Source organism: Athene noctua, chromosome 20 (genome assembly GCF_965140245.1).
Source record: "Athene noctua chromosome 20, bAthNoc1.hap1.1, whole genome shotgun sequence".
Lineage (NCBI taxonomy): Eukaryota > Metazoa > Chordata > Aves > Strigiformes > Strigidae > Athene > Athene noctua.
This window is the reverse complement of record NC_134056.1, coordinates 10,668,832-10,683,384: the sequence shown is the minus strand read 5'-3', so window position 1 is coordinate 10,683,384 and position 14,553 is coordinate 10,668,832. Positions and strand designations below refer to the sequence as shown.

At 43.4% G+C, this 14,553-nt stretch overlaps 1 protein-coding gene across 4 annotated transcripts in view; it reads left to right on the top strand.

The window, feature by feature from the left end:
* EHMT1 (euchromatic histone lysine methyltransferase 1) overlaps positions 1–14,553 on the top strand; it is a 123,101-nt gene that overhangs the window by 31,948 nt on the left and 76,600 nt on the right. Inside the window, exon 1 of one of the 4 annotated variants that reach the window (XM_074923359.1) lies at positions 10,890–10,913. The exons of the other annotated variants lie outside the window; for them this stretch is intronic. The gene's annotated coding sequence lies outside the window, so the exon portion shown is untranslated. Of the gene's footprint in view, positions 1–10,889; positions 10,914–14,553 lie in introns of those variants that run through there. 4 annotated transcript variants of the gene reach the window in all.

The following is a 14,553-nucleotide window of genomic DNA, read 5'->3' as shown; positions in this document are numbered from 1 at the left end:
AAAGGTGCTTCGTCTTGACAACTATTTATGTATCATTTTTTTCCCCCCCCAATTGTTAATTGCCTCACGGTAAGGCAGGCCCTTTTTTTTTTTTTTTTTTTTTTTTTTTTGCTTTAAATGCAGCTGTGCCGAGGAAGGGCTTCACTGCTGTGAATGTCGGAGGGGATGGCAAAGGGAGCCATGAAATGCTGCTCGGTCTACTGTGCCTTGGGACACATTCGTAATATATAGTATGTAGAAAATATCATTGCTGAGCATTTTTTTTAGCGGGGTGTGGGGGACTGTTTGTTTTTAAATTCGACATATTGCAAAAGTAGTTCTATATTGGTGCGTTGTTCATTGTTTAAGGTTAAAAATTAGGGTAGTCGGGTATATTAGCAGTTTTTTTACAGTCTTTTGTTTTGGGGCCTTTTTAATTGCATGGCAGCTTGTGTTGTATTAAAATGAGCACCTAGCTGGAAAGTGGCACAAAGCAGGATCGTATTGCCAGTACCCGTGTGTGACTTGATAGCATTCACGCCTCTTTGTTGTCAGACATAAAAAGGGCAGTGTAGAAGGTTGGTAGGCTCAATATTCAACCATGCTTTACTTTTTCTTCTTTTCCTTTTTAGTATAAAGTGCATACTTTTCTGTGGGATAGCCTGATTTAAAAAAAAACCACCACCACCACCACTGAAGCTTCAGCACAATTTCCTTTATTATTTTAATTTAAAGTATAATAAGTATATGATGATAAATGGGGATTGTTAATGATTCATGATGGAAGAAAGCAAGTGAAAATCTAAGGCATAACGGAATGGAGGTCATTGCTGTACACGTCCTCTGCAAAAGCAAATGAGCATGCTGGGGAGGGGAGGCAGAGGTCTAAAGTTATAAGAGAAATCAGCATCAGCTCTTCCTTTGGCTAGTTTTTGTGTCTCTGAAATGCACCAGGTGGAGGGTCCAAGCTCCAGCAAGCTCCCTGGGAGGAGGTCTGATGGCTCCCTCATTGCATTGCTCATCCTGTTGTCCCTCCCTTGGTTTTGTCAGCTTCACTGTAGGGACCCTGTAGCACAAATTAACTTCAAGCAGATGCTTTTTTTATTTAAGCAGGGGATTTTTGTGCTTAAAATGTGTTGCTAACTTGGACCAAAGTGCCTTGAAGCTTGCAGAGTCAAGGCTGTGAGAGGTGGGAGAGGCTCAGAGGCACGCTCTTCCCCTGATTTGTGCGTTAGCTGTGCAGGACTGGCCCCAGGGTGACACTGCCAGCTGCCATGTACAGACCTTCTTCACCTATGGGGTCCTCACTTTTTCAGAGTAAGCATGAACTTTGGGAGGTTTGATTAAGCAGTAAAGCCTGGGTTACCTGCAGTGTTGTATGAGAAGGGGTATCTGATGTCGCCTGAGCCTTTGGCTAAAAACTGTGGACGTGCAAAGCTGCAGCAGTGTGGCTGTGGTGTGCGAGGGGGGGACTTCAGTTCCTCCACTTGTTTCACCTACCAATTTTATCTGCAAAGGGATAATTCTCTTTGTTGTTGGACTAGGTTTGTATTTTTGCTGCACTGATACTTGCTTGACAGTTCACCTTGCAAGTGGGATAGGGGCAGCTGTTTAAAACGTGAATTTTCAGACAGGATCCAATATGCGTTTAATAGAGCAGCACCATTATCTGGGCAGGACAAGGTAGGCCAAGCTTGCAGAAAAGTACTGAATAAAGGACAGAGAACCAAAAAAATTCTTCCTTGTATTTCCACATATGTGGACATGTGCATATATGTGTTCAGTTATACACATTATCACTTTTCATTGGTCAAGTGTTAATGGGGAAGAGTTCAGATTTATCCTGAGGTTATATTAGGATACCAGAGACTATTCCCACAGCATCAGTACCTTCCTGTCTGTTGGGTCAGTGGAGTGTGTGTATATCTTTGGAGTGAATTTGGTGGGTTTTGAGACTAGAGCAGGGATCTTGTCAGGGTTTTTTGGGTTTTGGTTGTTTCCATGTGGGTTCACTCACTTTCAGAGTCTGCAGAATAAAGCAGTTAAGCCTCGTTGTTGCCTGCACCTCAAGGTGAGCAGCAACAGGATCTTTGTTTTAAAACTTGCCCCAAGAGCATAGTAAGAAAGGATTAGAAAGAGAGAAGTGGGATGGAGAGAATAAAATAGAAACAGAGGAGAAAGAAAATAAAGGAATTATAAAGAGGGGATGAGAGTACAAAACAGAAGAGAAAAAATGGCATGGATGGTGAAGCTTTGAAACATGAGGGATTGGGCATCTGTGCATGTGAACAACTACAAACAGAAAAAACTCTGATCCCAAAGCAAGGTTAAAGGAAATTCACCTGGATATGCAGGATGGGAAATGGGTGAAGATGGTAAACAAAATGAGGGATCGAGAGGCAAGTGCTGATTGTTGTCTCTGCAGCAGAATGCAAATACTTGCTTTAATTGTCCTTTATGCTGGTGACTAGAAAGTGATACAAAAAAGTCTCCTGAACATGGATGGAGTGATGAATGGGAAGGACCGACCCTTCCATTCTCCATGGGGAGCACCTCAGAGGGTCTCTGGTTCCCATCACTGGAGAAGGCAGTGCTCTACCAGGTGAGAAACCTGATTTTGAATGTCTCCCACACAACCTGTGAATGGTTGAAGGGAGAGGAAATTGAGCACAACTGTACCTGGCTAATGACTGAAGACATTGTGTAAGTCACATTTTCCCACATCTGTCTTAGAGTTGTGTCACAATCTTTCACTGTCCGCAATGCTGAAAGTGCCATGTTTGCATCAGGACAGGTGACTGTTTCAGCACTTGCAGCCCAATAAAGACAAAGCAAAGAATTTTTGGACCTCTATAGCTAGTTTAAGTTAATTTGCAATCTCATCCTATGTATCCTTACTAGCAAAGACAAGGTAATATAATTTTAACCTTCATGTAACCTATCTTCAAGTAGCCCTTTTAACACAGACGTGCATTGGCTTTTGCAGTCCAGATAGATCCTCCATTTAATTATCAATTACATGGTGAGAAATAAATTAATTGTGTCACTGATAGACATTGCAAGTCTGGAAGGCGTGAGCTCAGTGGAGTTTGCTTCTTACTGAGAAGTTTGCCTTTCACCTCTAGAAGTGCTTTATATGTACCTGACAAAATATTTGGTGAATTTTTATGATGCGATACAGGCTGAGTTGACCTTGATTCTGTAAGGAGCTTGTTGTAATGCAGCTGTGCAAATCACAGCTGGATCCACTGGGATGTAGCTCTTTAAAACAAAATGATGGCAGCAACCTTCCTTCTTCCCAAGAAGACTGACAGACTCCTGAGGGTGAAGTTAACTGATGAGTGCAAGGCAGCGTTATGGGGATTAGAAATGAGGTATAAAAACCTGGTAAAAATAAATGGATAAGAATCCCTCAAATCACTGGACTCTGTTACTGTATATACACCTTGGTGTCCATTCATCCATCCCTTAGGCCTGAACAGAAGGTCCCCTTTACTGGCATCCCGCCCTGCAGAGTTAGTCTTGCTGTATAAACATTTTAGACCGGTGTGTACAACCTACACTGTTGCAGGAAAATTTGTATGTACTTGTGTTACTTATGAACTACATTTCTCTTTTTTGTTTGTTTGCTTGTGCATAGCAGTGGATGTAGCCTCTTCTTGGGTTTTTATAGTTTAATGTCAAACTTTGATTTATGACATCCATTCAGTCTCCTTGGGAATGGGGCATATTTAGATTAGCAGTGGGAGATGCAGGGCTTTACAGGAACTTCTGCAATGCTTTTTTCAGTATGGAGAGGAAGAAGAGTGTTAAATGCAATTTGAAATGGCAGGCATTTTGGGCTGCTTTACAGACGATACTTTCCTCTGTTCCTTCTAAAGAAGGACTTAGGAAAATAAAAATTGGTTTTCCAGGCATGTTACAGCATATTGATTTGTAAATATCCACCCTTGAAGGTTTTCACACCAACATCTGAGCCATGTCAGGAAAGGGGGATATCAAAAATACTACTGTGATAATGGCAGTACCCAAGGGATGTTCCCATTATAACCATCTGGGCTAATGTCATTATTATCATGATCTTTCTCAAAGGGGGGAAGAAAAGCCCTGACCAATCCTTCTTCTAGGATGAGGATATTGCCTACCTACAGCCAAGGCTTAGAAGCATTTGTGTTTCTGTTTGGTGTCTGCTGACACCTTACACCTTCTTGCAAGGAGAAGACAGGACAGCTGTCTCCAAGGCAGGCTGCAGACCCACGGTGCTCTGGAAGGACCCTCTCTTGCAGGCTCAGGACGTTGCTTGAAGCCTGCTTGGGCTGGAATTATACCGTGGGGAGAACGGTGCAGGGTACGTACCGAGCGAAAAACATTTTACTTCCTCTCAGGATTTTTGCTTTAAACCAATATATCACTAAGCCTGCTTATTTGGGCAGGGTATATTATTTGGGCATGGGCATGTTTATTTTGAAGCAGTCCCATGCATTTCAACGGGGACTGTTTTGGAGGACGGGTGCCAGTGGCAAGCCCTGTACCTGTGGCTCCCAGGTGCTTTGCCAGACCAGAGCCGCAGCTCCCACCTCGACGTTGGTCTGTTGTGGGAGCTGAACACGGCAATAAGAAAGTTAAGTGATGTTTGCCAGGTGATGTAGCAGCTCTTTCCTGACTCTCACCCGTCTGGGGAAGGATCAGCCCGCAGACTGTGCGAGGCGTAACGACCGTGCCGTGGTAACACTGTGCAACACCCTCCCTCCGCCGATGGTGTCTGGCTCTATATTGTCAGCTGCTGACTGGCAGGGAATCCTGGAAATCTTTCTTGGAGGGCCATATTCTGCCTGGCTGACTGTTTTTTCTTGGCTTGTGTGTGAAAACAATGCTGAAATTCAGCTCCCCAAGTGCACCAGGAGTCATTAATCAAAGGCACACGGGAACAAGCTGTCTTGGTACGATGCTCTGGTTCTGGGTTTTGAAGTCAGTGACAGGGATGATCCAGCCACTAATAAGTTTCATGTGAAACTCCAGAGCTTTCAGCTACCAAGCAAATGTCTTACAAAACTGCTTGAGGAATGGAAGCTGACTTCGGCAGTCCTTGAGTTTGTTTAATTGAATCCTGAGAGTGATCAAGTGTCTGCTGAAGGCCAGCATTTGGCTTCCTGTTGAAGAATAATAATACTCAGTTGTTGGGTTTTTTTCCCCATTGCCTGTGCAGTTCTATTTTATTTTATTTTTGGTAGTATTACTGATCCAGAACCAACCACTTGTGCTTGCCTTTTCTGTGGGGTAGGGCTGCATGAGAGCAGAGGGGAAGCTTCCAAAGGTCCATGATGCACATTTGAATTCAGCAAATCAGCACCAGGAGGGAGAGTCTGGTCTCCATACAGAGCACTGGAAGGGTGAAGATCTTTCCTGTTCTTTGTGTAATAAAAATAGTGCAAATGGTCTTTTTTCTATGTGCACCACTTCTCCACAGAAGGCTCCTGCCTTCCCTTGCTTTGCCTCCAAAACAGATTTCAGATTCTGTGGCCACGAGTGAGAAAACGAGAGGGGCTGCTGCTGTGCTCTGTTGCAGATGTTCTGCAATGTTCATCTTTCCCCATTCTCTGGCTCATGTCTCCGAGAGCTGGTTACATTATTGCAGCATTTTGTGGGGGTTTTCTCCTAGTGTTTGGCTGTATTTTGAGTCCTCCAGTTTAAAGTTCTAACAAAATTAAACTCTGTGCCTCCTTGTGAGGCAAGTAAGTGGGCATTAAACATGGAGGAGGGGGAAAGGTGGGAAGATATCAAGGAAATAATTTTTTGAAATAGTGGCTTAATTGTTTCTGTGAAACCAGTGCTTAATTTTCAAGCGTACTGACCATTTGCACCTTGCTGTAGTGTCTCAACATCTTGAAGGAGGTGCAGGCTCTCAGCAGCTTTGAAAGACTCTGTCTAAACTGGCCACCCAAAATCACTGCATGACTCTTGATTTGAAATTTGAGCTTTCATGTGGGAAGGCATCAGAATGAGCTTGTCAGTCTTAGACTTGAACTCTTAAGTACCTTCCTTACATTTGTACTCCATAATACAGCAAGTCTTTAGCATTATAGCTTGGGGAGCCCAGGCAAATAGGATGGTTTAATGATTTGGGCATTAAAATAAATCCCATGACTATCATCCCAAATTTAAATCTGTGTTCAGTCTCTAGACACATGTGGGGCTCACGGCATCCATCAGCCCTTTGTTCCTCTGATACCTTCAAGCAGCACACTGCAGAGGCTGCCAGGCTGAAGGGGGAAGAGAAAGGGAAGGGAAGGAATACTTGTTAAATTTGTTAGTAAGTGGTGTAATCTCACTCTATTTCCACATTCGCTTTTGTTTCAATACAGTATTTTCACCTAAGTGTTTGCTGGGTGTTTAATGCATCTGCATTGAAAAACTGTAAGAGAGCTTATTGCCCTTGCCCCAGGGGCTTTGACTTGCAGCCCAGTTATCCAACAAAAAATTTCCACGTAACTTATTTGAATTTATGATTCCTGTTGGTTGACTCAGATGTGACTAACTTGAGTCTGGACTGTGTCCTGGTGTCACACATTCACCCACATGGCATTTGCCTGCTTTCAAACTTGGCAGTGGGCATAAAAAGCTCCTTAGTAATTGCAAGTTTACTGTTTTGGATCAGTATTTCCCCTCCAAAAACATGTTAGCTACAGGGAATATTGCACAGAGGGAGGAAATACTAATATATTTGTTATGTACATTGATGTGTTTGGGGGTTTTTTTGTTTGTTTTTAAATAATGGAGAATGAGATTTTTTTCAAGGGAGCTTTAAGTGCTCAAACTTCACTGAGATTCACAGTCATGTCATCCCAAAAGGCTATCCCGCACATTCTTTGCTGTCCCAACTTGGTCAGCTGAGGTGACTCAGTAAATCAGCAGTAGGGCATGATTTCACATCTAGGTCCTCTATATCATGTTCTTCTACTCCATATGTTTGTTAAGGACCACCCCAGAAATTTTTGGCAGTTAATTCTCCAAGCCTCAATTTTCCCATCTGTAAAATGGAGACATTAATATTGCCTACTATTCCCATCTCTTAGTATAAATTGCTTTACAAAAAGTCCTAAGTATTTTTACTGTTGGAATAAGCAAATCACAGCGTATCTGTCTGGTTCTTTTTTCACGGTGGTGTTTAGATGCTTTTTTCAGTATGTGCTCTGCTTTAGATTGGGAAGAACAGGGTTGTTTTCCTGGCTCTTCCCCCAGAATTCATGCTGGCTAGAACAGACTCCAGAACTTCTTAAGACTGTGGCGTTGGTTGGAATAAAACTAAGAAATTACAATACTTGGTAAACGGTGCACACCATTGCAGAGGGTAGGCTGGGGGATGTGTTTCCAGGATGAGTTGATTGCAGCAGGAATGGAAACCTGCGTTAGTCGTGTTGAATGCTCTTCAGCCACATTTGAAACAGTCAGTGTACTGAAAAGAGATTAATTTTTCAATCTCTAGGGTGAGACATACCAGCAGTTCTGCTGGACATTTGCAGGCTTTGGGGTTTTTTTGGTGCTTTTTGTTTACAGTTTATCCTCCAGGTGGCTAAATTGGTGCTACTGGGAGCACGGCTGCTGTCAGCGAAGTAGCATTTGCAAGCTCTGAACCTCTTTGGAGTATCTGGTGTGTTGGAGTCCAAGGCCTGACTTTCAGAAGTGTGGAGCATCTGGGGTTCACATCAGCTTTAGTGCTGGACACTGGCTCTAGCAATGACTCTAGCAATTCTCCAGGGGCAGGGAATTGTGAGGCTTTGTCCTTTATGTGGAGGAAAGAGGCTTTCCTTGCTCCTTTCAGCTTCTGTTCATGCAGCTCCCTTGGCTTTTTCTAATGTGGCGATGCTAATAGGAGCAAGAGAAGTTTCAAGCTCTGCTCGCTTGAATGTGAAGGTAATCTTCTCAAGTAGAGATCAACCTGGCCTCAGCCCAAGCGTGTTGTGAAATGAACTCTGTGCTGAGTCAGCCTCCAGTAGGGCATGTTTAAGGAGCCATAATTTTATTTGCTGTTCTCATGTGTGTCCATTTTACGCCATATCTGACAGATTTTTTGAAAGGTGCTGAGCTCTTGTAATTCCTGACAAAGGCTCTGGAGGGTGGAGGTACTGACTGCCTTTGCAAATGAGGCTATGGATAACTTGGCTCTGACACTTTTGCCCTCCCTCCTTTTTCTTGCCTGCACAGAGAGGTTGTGTGTTGTCGCCATAGGATTTACTGCCTTCAGCGTGAGGACCTTTGATGTAAGAAGGCTCAAGGAGAAGAGTTATGGCTGCATAAAAAGGCTGGCTTCCCACTTAAGCCCTAATGCATGCCCTCCATGGGAAAAAGTTGGGTTTAAAACTGGCAAAACACGTCTAGAAGATGTTACTGCTTTCTCTTTTATTAAGCTTGTGTTGACTCTTCAGTCTGTGTTGAAAGCAGGTGTGTTTTGAGCTGTACTAGTGTATCTTTTGGAGCGATATGATAGGAGCAATATAGGATTTCCCTCTTAAATTGTTCCTCCACTGGAACCAGCGTACCTAGCCTAGGGTAAGCAAATGACTCTGGCTTTACTTTTTTTTTCCTACCTGTCCCCAAGGAAACAATATAAATGCCATGCCTCGAGTGTGTATCTATTGAGGGAAAAAGGGATTTTTAAATAGTGATGAACTGTGGTTTTCCCTTAGTGCAGCAAGCCAATTGTTCATTAGTGAAATATATTAATAATTCTCTTATGAACCTTGTTGGTAAGTGAATCTGCTTTAATTCCTTTGTATCAACAAGAGCTGCAGGTATGTATGTCTTCGTTACATAAAAAAAAAAAAAAAAAAAGGGAAGAAAGCAATGCTTGCAAATTGGTCTTTGTTTCCAAGGAAACAAACTTGACATGCTTGAGCTGTGCTAGATGCAAACACTGCTAGATTCAGCAGACATGCCTCGGGATTATATGGTCTGAATATTATTTTTAAACTACCTTCAATTTAAAGGCAGGGGAGAGGACGAGAATAGAATTTGTCGGCAGGGTTTACCAATCTGTGCTTAATGAAAGCACTGTGCAGTATCTCAAGAGCTGCCTAAACGTGGTGTAGAGAGAATTGCATCCTGCACTGCAAACGGAGGTCCCCGGAGAAGGGGCAGCCAGGGGCCGAACGGCTACCGCAGGGCATCGGTCCCGGGGCTTCAGTGCAATCCCTCAGCAGAAATAGAGGTCTGAGGGGAGCTAAGCACATGCTCTCTGTGCTAAATTCTGATGGGTTATCCTGGATCACTTTACTGAATGTTTGTGCTCGAAAAATATTTTAGTAAAATGTAACTCACCAGTGCTTGGCTTGAAAGGCTGCCTAGTGTTCAGAAGTCAAACGCAAATACTATCCCAACTAATGTGCTAAAAAGCTGTAGCTTGATGTTGAGGACTGGGCTGAATTTATCAAAGAAGAGATGAGAGGACAACATTCTGAGTTGTTTGCATAGTGCATCTGACATGAATGTGCTGTGGACTGATGAAAATCTTGACTTCAACTTGGCTTATTGCATTGTAGAGAAAGTCTCTTAGTATTTTTGTGATTACCTTGGAAGTTTGGTTCAGGAAAAAAAGCTGGGCTTTGACATTCATCTGTCACCCTGATTTGATAAAGTAACTTGATTTTTTTTTCTCTTTTTTTTCCTCTTCCTTTGAAGAATCAAAACTTCAGCACTGAAGCAGACACTGTACATACATGGCAGAAATATTAGCCATGCATGCACGGAAATGAGCATCGCTCGGCAGAGTGCACACACAATTAACGGATTTGAACATCCAGCGGTTTTTTTTGGCTTGGGCCCAACATGAGGAATAGGGTATGCATTAAAACTTTGTTGGAATTAAATAACCAATTTTGTCCTGGTCTGCAATGCTTTACTTCTGCAACAGTTATCTTTGCTTTCTGGACTAGTTCTGTGAGCTGGTAGGGATTGGTAGGGGATATACAAAGGATCCATAGGGAAATACAAGTCTTTAAGGAACAGTCCGGTTCCATGTGGAGGTCACTCGCAGCATGCAGGGCTGTTGTCCTCTGGCAGAGAAAACGCCTGGTGGACTTCAGCGCTGTGTGTCTTTGCATATTTTGTTTTTTTGAAAACTGAAAAGGATCAAAAAAATTCCTCTATTAATTCTTCTTTGAAACAGTCTTACTGCATTGAGGAGACAAGGTTAACGATGGAGTAATTTCAGAGCTGACTAGTGAAAAACAAACCTTCCATAAAATTCAGGTCCTTAAGAAAACATAGCATGAAGTGTGTTGTACTGTAGTCTCTTTTCAGCCCTCTTTCTTCCTGCTTTTAACCTTCTTGCAAATGGAGTTAAAATACTCTTCAAGGTGATAGAGGGTAGACTGGGGTAGGTTTAGCTTTAAGATGGATGGGAAGCACTATTTGCATTGTGAGCTAAAAGCCTCAGTTGAAGCCCATTGGGGGGAAAAAAAAAATATTAATGGCATTTCATGAAAATATTGTAATTTGTGGAAGGTCCAGAGTGAAAAATCTGCTGGTTTGAGTGTCACTAGGAAATGCTCATTTTTGCACAAGGCTTGCCTGAGACAGGATTTTCCTTGCTTTTGTTCTAAAACAAGATGCTTGCTGCCTAAAAACGCCTGCGATCTCTGCAGCAAGAGCTTCACCTCCTTGACAGAGGATGGAAACAGGAAGGTTGGCCGCATCAGGATGAATCCTGCACCTTTTTTTTTTTCTTTCCTTTTTTTTTTTTTTTTTTTTTTGCTAATGACACTTCCTTATGCTTACATTTCATTAAAGCTCTGAAATGGCTGAAGATCAGCCGGTACTGAGCATGCTCCAGGGTGGAGGCTGCACCCATAGAGTGAGATGGATTTGTGGCTGGAGGAGTGATAGGCCTGGAGTCAGGATCTGGAAGGACCCAGCAGCTCCCCGCAGACGGGACAGAGGTAGGGCAAATCCGGCCGATTCCTTCCTGTTCCCCTGGGCCAGGGGAGCGAGGAGACCAGATGAAGTAAAAACTGTTGGAATTGATTCAAAAGCAGCATAGTTAACCACTGACACGAGATGGCTTCACACCGCTTCCTGCGGATCAGCGGGGAGGGGTTTTAAAATACTGACCTTTACTGACTGGTGAACCTATATAAAGAACGGACCTGTCTAATGTTAAGGTGGTGACATAAAGCGACAGCAGGCAGGGGCTGGCAGCGAGGGCTGCGGGGACTTGCTGGTTTGTGCCTTCAATATTGGAAGGCATGTGATTGCGTCTCAGTCGTGGGCTGTGCGGCTCGGTCGCTAATTATTATTAATGGGAAGCCTTGCAGGGCACAGACCTGCTCTGCAGTTTAAATCTAGATCTGTCTGTGATTGTGGGAGGGCGAAAGAATGTAAAACTCAAACTCCCTTTTTTGGGCTTATTTTTCATTCCAAGGATTGCAAACAAACCTTGCCACATCAGGTCCTCCAAACTGGCAAGGAGAGGAGGGAATATAGATATGTTTATTCCTTTGGCTGAGAGATTTTCTGTGCTTCTTGCAGGGGTTTGACATGTTGGCAAGTGGGTTTGGGGGAAGGAAGGGGATTCTGTAAGTTGTGCTAGGTTGGGCTCTTGGATTTCATCTGTAGTTGCCAGCTTTTTACAAGGAATGTGTAAGCACCGGCAGGTATGTGCTGCATGAGCCGATTGACTCCAGTTGTTGTACAAGCAAGCTGCGTGGTAAAGTGCCAATAAAACATTTACACTGGCTCTCGATGTTTGTATTAGTGAGGTGTGGGGAAGATCTGACTTTGTGCGGAGCAGGGAGGGAGACGTCGGCCGCGAGCCTCAGCCCTGGCAGACCCTGTCTCCTGGGGGAGGTGTGTTATGGGGTGTCCACACTTGTTTCAGCCTGGCTGTAAGTAAAGGTAAGGCAAGAGGTTTGCTCTACTTAGGGCATTGTGACTATGTTGGTATTACAAAGTTACCGTGTTTATTAACAGAAATCTCTGCGATCATGGTCTATCTTTAGCCTGCGTGCAGTAAGGTAGATTGGCTCTTTCTTCAGGGCAAGTCTGGCTGCTTTTCATAGCGCAGTTCAGGTAAAAAGCAAAACACAGATTTTTATTTTATTGCTCTGTCCCAGGTGATAGTCTCATACAGTTGGGTCAACCTGCATGATAATTCACTTCATTACCTAAAGTAACTTGCCTATTTATTGCCCGGTTCTGCATTTCTTGTGTACCCAATGCTTCCTCGGTGTTTTCTGAGCCTGTTTGATGTGTCAGCCCTGCACTAAATTGGTGACCAGCTTGCTCACTGGTGTTGCTTTTACAGTCCCTGCATGAAAGTTGCTGGAGCCTCAGTTTGCTGGCCATGCACAACTTCTCTAACTCTTTAATGGAGGCTGGCTTGTTTATGGTTGGATGAATGCACAAAGGAAAGTGTTTATGTAAAATAAGCAGCATTGTAATTGTACACTGAAAGGAAAAGGTTTTGATTTTCTTTGGCTCAGATGGGGGCTGCGTTTACAGCTTTCCAGAATTGATCCTGGTGGCTTTTTCTCCTTGTGTGACTCAGGTGTTGAGGTGATCTCAGCCCCAAGTTACCGTGTATGGTCTTGCTCCCTTGATGAGGAAATTTGACTTAAACAGTTTCAGATGCTGGAAAACCACTCCTGTGATAATTTCCTATTGTGCTTGTGTGAAAGGTGTAAGGTAGCCTTAAAGACCCACTGCCACCTTATGGCAGTTGCTGAAAAGCAGCTTCTCCAGAGCCAATTCTGTATACACATCAGGCTTGCTTCATTTCTCCCTTCTTAACTAGTGAGATTTGCATGAAGGCTGGAGCTTTGTTTTTAAAGAGTTCATCTGCTCCTTCTGTTCCGTGCAGAAATTTTATAATGTCAGCAGAATTGCTTGTAGAGCCATCAACTGTGATATTTCATAGCCGAGTTCATGATTTGGGGAGAGATACAAAAGCATCATGAGGCACTGATTCTCCTCCAGTGAAGAACTCGCTTATTTTCACGTGAATGCTCTAATCCTTTAAAAAAATAGGTGTGAGGTCAAAGAACAGGGACACGTTGAACACGTGATGCTCATCGGCAGAATCTACACCCGAGCTCCAGCGTTTGTTTCAGTGAAGTGTTGCAGCAGAAGCAAGATTGAATGTGAGCAGCCATTTTTACAGCCGGCTCTGCTGGCAGAAGACTACTTATAAGCAGGATGGCTTTGCATTGACATGGCTCTGATTCCCACCCCATCTACTGCCCCCCAAATAAAGCAATAAAACAATTTGCCTGTGGAGCAAACGGTGAGTGTGGTTAAAGCGATGAGCTTGCTCAGTGTTACTGAGATGGAATGCTGTATTTAGGACCCTTTTTGAACAAGGCTGTGTTTGTACAGTAGAAGCTCTTGATATGCGATAGCTGAATGAAGGGGAGAAATGGTGTTTTTAGATTTCCAAAATAGAAGGAGCTGTGGTTACTATAAGTTAAAGCTGAAGGAGTTTATAATTGGGAACTGTTAGGAATACAGTATGTTCTAAATTACAGCTGTCTGGCCAATATGCTTCTAAATAAAGTTCTAGGATTGCCCTGTAAATGAAATATTCAACACATATTCTTATCAAAACATAGCAACATCTCCCAGAGAGCTTACATCTCAACATCTGTCGCAACAGCATCTTTTTTTGTGTGTTCATTTTTTTTCTCCTTCTTAGTGTCTGTGATGTACTCAATGCAGGATCCCAGGGAACATTCCACGTTTCCTATTAAGCAAAAGCAGTTTTCAACTTTGGGGAAAGAGAGGCAGGAAGGGAGATGGCTTGGAAACTTCAGGGAAAACAGGTTTTGAAAGGTGAAGAAATCTGTGATTCCAGAAGTGTGCATTAATGACTGCCTGCTCCTTCAAGGCTGTTACCTGAGCCTGGAGGTGGACATTTGGGCTCCCTTGGAGGATACTGAGGACATTCATTCAGTGTGTCCTGGGACACTCTGGTTAAGAAATGTCGTACATAATGGCTGAGGAGGGAAGGGAGGCATTTTCACAGCTTGCAATGGAGCTGGGGAGTGGTTCATAGTGCAGAAGCAAATCAGGATTCCATCAGGAATGTTCATCTTATATTGAAAGTTCCTTCACCTTGTTGTGCTTTTGGGATGGCTTCTGAGGAGGCTGAAAGGGAGCTTCAGATTGGAGCAACTGGAGGGTCTGGAAGAAGAGGAGCCTGATGGAAATAAGGAAAACCCCCCGTATTTTGCAGAGCTAAATATTGTTCTTCCTATAGAAAGAAAAATCTCCCCTTGCCTCCCACTTGCACTTCCTCTGCTAGGGAGCTGTGAAAATGCCATACATAATGGTGTAATTAAGCAAAAGCCCTGAGGAACCTGGTGTCCTTTGTGAAAGGAGGTTGTTGTGCTGCTGCCTTCCTCCTGAAAATGTGAGATTTCTGAAAGGATATTCAAGCCCTGAATCAGAGAACGGAGGCTAGAGAGCTCCAGAGTAAAAATACCTTGTAGTTTTATGGTCCCTGGTAGAAGGTATTTTGAAAGGGGGGTGTTATGCTGTCTCGTACCAGCTTGGTGGGGAAACTGCTGGAGAATACTTGAGTTA